We start from the raw sequence: 6,000 nt of genomic DNA, 5'->3' as shown, positions 1-6,000 counted from the left end.
AGTTTGCGACATACGCTAAAGTTGGTAGGCTTGTGTCTACATCTGAAACATGTTGTCTACTGAAATTTCACACCGGTCGCATGAGAGTGGCACTAGTAGCTTCCCTATGAGGGTGCAAATAAGGTTTGCTTTAAGTACGCACTGTAACGGTATTGAGCGTTAGTTACCTTTGACACTGAAAGTGGCCAGTTGATGTCAGTCAAGACTGCCTTTAAGGCGACAAAGATGCTGTTGTGAAGACATCATTGAGTTTGAACGAGGTCGTGTAATAGGGCTACAAGAAGCTGCATGTTCCTTCTGCATACTGCAGAAATAAGTGGCAAGAATGTGGCCACTGTACATGATTTTTGACACAGGTGGTCACGAGAATGTACGGTCGCAAGAAGACCGGGCTCCGGACGGCCACATGGCACTACCGAGAAGGAAGACCATCGTGTTCGGCCTATGGCTCTGTCGCATTTTACTGGATCTGCAGGAGCAACTTGAGGGGCAGTTGGCACAACGAACTGTTACAAATAGGTTCTTCAAGGACGGCTCCGAGCCAGACGCTCTGTTGCATGCATTCCACAAACTCCAAACCACGGCCATCTGCGACTTCAATGACGTCAAGCGAGAGGTCGTCGGAGGACCAGGCGGGGGTCTGTTGGGTTTTCTGATGAAAGCTGGTTCTGCCTTGGTGCCAGTGATGGCGATGTGTTTGTAAGAAGGAGGGTATTTGAGGGCCTGTAACCGACCTGTCTGCATGCTAGACACACTGGACCTACACCTGGAGTTATGGTCTCGGATGCAGTTTCGTATGGTAGCAGGAGCCTTCTCGAGGTTTCGCGACTGAAAATCTGTACCTCAATCTGGTGATTCGACCTGTTGTGCTGCCATTCATGAACAGCATTCCAGGGGATGTTTTCCAACAGGATAACGCTCGCACACATACCGCTGCAGTAACCCAAAATGTTCTACAGAGCGTTGAAATGTTTCCTTGACCTGCTCGATCATCAGATCTGTCTTCAATCGAGCACATATGGGACCTCATCAAACGGCAACTCCAGGTGTCATCCACCAACAGCAATAACCGTCCTTGTATCGCTCCAGAAAGTGCAGCAGGTATGGAACTCCATCGCACAAACTGATGTCCGGCACCTATGCAAGTTTTTACGATTGTATTTAACAGTCTGGTGATTACACAGGTTATTAACAAACCAGAATTTCAGATCTGCAATGGTTTATCTCGAGCTTCCATTAGCCTGAACTCTTGCAAGATTAATTACTTACATATTGTACCTTAGACAAATGTATTCCCGAAGTTTCATCACTTTACATTAATAATTTTTTGATGTTGCAATTTTTTCCGTCAGTGTATTTGACAGACATTGTTTCAAAGTCATAGGATAAAAAATTCGGAGAAAATTTGGGAGACACGAACTCCCGTTGGTTATTGTTTCGTAAAATTAAAAGAATCAAATATTATTCTATGCATTTTATCGTAAAGTAGTCCACCCCCCGTAGCTGAGTGGTCAGCGCGACAGAAGGTCAATCGTAAAGGGCCGCGTTCGATTCCCGGCTGGGTCGGAGATTTTCTCCGCTCAGGGACTGGGTGTTGTGTTGTCAACATCATCATTTCATCCCCATCGGTGAGCGAGTCGCCGAAGTGGCGTCAAATCGAAAGACTTGCACCCGGCGAACGGTCTACCCGACGGGAGGCCCTAGTCACACATTTATTTATCGTAAAGATATAACTTCGGTATCTTATTCTCTCTCTCTCTCTCTCTCTCTCTCTCTCTCGGTTCCTCATGTTTGTACTATAATATATCTGTTTGTACTACAGTATATTTTGTCGTGTGAGGCAATAAAATTTTAATGTCCAGCGCATGGTAGACGCAAAGACAGTGCTCCAGAAAATAGTACTGTAATGATCTTGATTGACAACTCGTCTTGCAAAAATCAGTTGGAATTTGATGAGCAACATACGGTAATAGTGCAGACCCACTGTGAAACATATTTGATCCTTTTTTATATCGATGCAAATGATTGATCGAGTGTCACAGTTATGCGGTTACAAGTCTGTTAGTCGGTGTGATGAAACATTATGTCTCAATAACATAATCGTTGTGCACAAATAGCAGCTCACTTCCGCACTAAATGAAAGAGAAAAGAAAAACCGAGGGCTGGTTGTGCCGGCGGACTGTTGGCCGAAACATTACAGTATAATTATTTGTAAGTCAGCTAACGAGTTGATCGCGCTCATTTTCGTTTTGGCCCGGAACCCGTCCGTCCAGTTCGGAGGTGCTTTTATATCTGTCCACTTTGCAGCGAGGCATACATTACCGCCTGCTAAAGACTGGGTCGCTCACTTACGCAAAGGCGTAATTGTGGCCTATAGTGTCGAATGACAGCTATTTAAAAATTGGTACAAAAGGAAATAGGCTTTGAGTGCCCCCATTTGTCTCTTGATATCTGATACGCTAATCTGCACACCTGCAGTGAATTTGAATCCGCTCAGTGATAGTGGCGCACGCATGTGAATACCCAATTAGCTGTGAGGAAGCGTGACTCAGGTGCAAAGGCCGAAGAGGCGGCTTAATCGCGTACGCGACAGTTCTTCTGAAGAATAAGAAGAACAAGGCAGAATAAAGATTTTTTTATTACGGACAACACGTATGCAACAACGGTAACGCAGTCACTTGGATTAATATGGTAGTCGCTTTTGAATTTGTACGAATGAAGGGAGTGTTGAGACGCTGGGATTGCTGTTAAAACAAAGACCACTCAGAAAATGTCCGAGAAGTTTGTATACAGTGAGCTTTTAGCGAAAGAGTGTTGTGAAAAAATTGAGATTTCACTAGGATGTTTTCGTTGCACAATTTTCATAAACATTTTAACTCAGCGAAAATGCCTTGAATTCCATCGATAATCTTTATTTCGGAAAGATCCCGACACAGTGTTGAGCTGCAGGTTGTTAACGGAGGTCCGAGCGTACGGAACAGGTTCCTAGATTTGTGTCTCGAAAACTAATAGAACCCATTCGTTGTCCTGGACGGCGGTGTTCCATAAGAGACAAAAATATCGTCGGAGTGCCGCAGGGAAATGTTTTCGGACAGGTCTTGTTCTCTGTATATGTAATTAAACTGAGACATAAAGTGAACGGCAATCTGCGACTGTTCGCTGTTAACACTGTAGTGTACATCTACATCTACATCTACATACATACTCCGCAATCCACCATACGGTGCGTGGCGGAGGGTACCTCGTACCACAACTAGCATCTTCTCTCCCTGTTCCACTCCCAAACAGAACGAGGGAAAAATGATTGCCTGCATGCCTCTGTACGAGCCCTAATCTCTCTTATCTTATCTTTGTGGTCTTTCCTCGAAATGTAAGTTGGCGGAAGTAAAATTGTACTGCAGTCAGCCTCAAATGCTGGTTCTCTAAATTTCCTCAGTTGCGATTCACGAAAAGAACGCCTCCTTTCCTCTAGAGACTCCCACCCGAGTTCCTGAAGCGTGATGATCAAACTTACCAGTAACAGATCTAGCAGCCCGCCTCTGAATTGCTTCTATGTCCTCCCTCAATCCGACCTGATAGGGATCCCAAACGCTCGACTAGTACCCAAGAGTAGGTCATATTAGTGTTTTATAGGCGGTCTCCTTTACAGATCAACCACATCTTCCCAAAATTCTACCAATGAACCGAAGATTACTATCTGCCTTCCCCACAACTGCCATTACATGCTTGTCCCACCTCATATCGCTCTGCAATGTTACGCCCAAATATTTAATCGACGTGACTGTGTCAAGCGGTACACTACTAATGGAGTATTCAAACATTACCGGATTCTTTTTCCTATTCATCTGCATTAATTCACATTTATCTATATTTAGAGTTAGCTGCCATTCTTTACATCAATCACAAATCCTGTCCAAGTCATCTTGTATCCTCCTACAGTCACTCAACGACGACACCTTCCCGTACACTACAGCATCATCAGCAAACAGCCGTACATTGCTATCTTCCCTATCCAAAAGATCATTTATGTAGATAGAAAACAACAGCGGACCTACCAGACTTCCCTGGGGCACTCCAGATGATACCCTCACCTACGATGAATACTCACCAACGAGGACAACGTACAGTACAGTATGGTACCGTCGTTGATAGATTGTAGGAGCATACAGGTTGGCTTAGACAAAATTTCTTGTTCGTGTGGTGGGTAGCAGCTTGCCCTTAAGACAGAAAAATGTAAATTAATACGACTTCAGTAGTAGCGAAGGCGAATGGCCGACTTAGGTTTATGGTGAGAATGCTAGGAAAGTCTAACTCATCTTCCAGGGTGTCTCAAGCATTTTGGGTCAAATTGAATCTGGTGATTGTGGGTCCACAACCGATTATATTGAGATAAGGAACCAATGTTGGGAAATGCATAGTTATTGTCTTAAGGACATACACAGCGCACACCGAGTAATAGTAACGTAGTTTACAGTACGTGCTCAAAGCGCCAACCGACAGTCTCACTGCTGGTATTGTAACGGCGCATGCAGATCTGCCGCACTCTCGCTAATATCCCGGGTGTATGTTGTACACTGGAACATGCAGCGGTTGATAAGCAGCGTACACACCTCACTACCAGACAGACATTTGTACACAACTTATCATATGATGACCACATGCACAGTACTGGCGCATTAACCTCTGCCGCACGCACACCGCACTATCGCTTGTGCCAGTTGTCCATTGCATCGGACAGCTTGTGTCCATGGTGAGGTGTGTTACTGTGTACAGTGCGTAACGCTTAGTCAAAATGGAACGTTACTCGTCACGAGACTTGGCAGATATACTTTTAACCTACGGTGTGGAAGGATGTAATGCCCTTAAAGCAGCAAAAATGTAAAGAAAACGCTTTCTCCACAGGCCCCATTCTAACTGGATGAAGTTTATCTCCATGGATACCAGATTACGAGAGATGGGGTCGTCCACGGCACAGAGAGCCGGCCAAGACTGCCGCCAAAGATATGTGCGAACATCAGACTTTGATGAGATGGTGTTGGATCCTGTGGTCCACCACCCAGCAATAAGCACACGTCAACATGTCCCTGAAACGCATACTTCGAAGGATACAGTCTAGAGAGTACTGGTGGAACAGGTAATACGCTGCTACCGTAAAGAACGTATGCAAGAACTGGGAGCAGCAGATTTCACTACTCGGTTCACTTCTGTCAATGGATTATCCACTTTAGTGCTGTAGTGCCGAACTTCGTACAGTTTGTATTGTTCACGGATGAAGCATCGTTCGGCCGTGATGACGTTTACAACAGCTGCAACAGCCACGACTGGAGTGAGGACAATCCCCAGGGCACCCACATCGGTGGCCACCAGCGACGGATTGGCGGACATTGTCCAAGATCCCCTAATAGGAACTTACTTGCTGCTTCCCCGTTTGGCTGCTCCACGTTACCTGATGTTCCTGCGAGGTGTGCTGCCACAGTTCTTGGAAACTGGACCCCTTGCTGTCCGCGGAAGGATGAGGTTTCAACACAACGGTACACCACCCAACTTCAACGTTAATATCCGCAAGAAGCTGAACAACACATACCTTCATCGTTGGATTGGAACAAAAGTTCTGTCTCATGGCCAGAGCAGGCGCCAGACCTCACACCTCTGGAATTGAATTTCTCTGTAGTTACATCAAGACTTTGATGTATGAAACCCCCTTAACGGATGGAGACCTACTTTCTACGATCCAGCTTCTTGGAACAACAGACGCCAAGGATCTTTGAAAGAATGTGACAGAGCCTCATGCGCCGTTGCCATGCATACATTGAGACTGGCGATCGTCACTTTGAATAATTACTAAGAGCTACTTGGTTGTTACGCGGTGTACACTGTTAATGTCCACAATATGCATTTCATTGGTTCCCTGTCTCAACATGATCGGTTATGGACCCACTACAACCTGTTTGAATTAGACCCAAAAGGTTAGAGACACTCTGTATAAATGAGGCCCCATAT

The sequence above is a fragment of the Schistocerca piceifrons genome, chromosome 2, assembly GCF_021461385.2.
Source record: "Schistocerca piceifrons isolate TAMUIC-IGC-003096 chromosome 2, iqSchPice1.1, whole genome shotgun sequence".
Lineage (NCBI taxonomy): Eukaryota > Metazoa > Arthropoda > Insecta > Orthoptera > Acrididae > Schistocerca > Schistocerca piceifrons.
Note: the sequence above shows the minus strand (reverse complement) of the source record.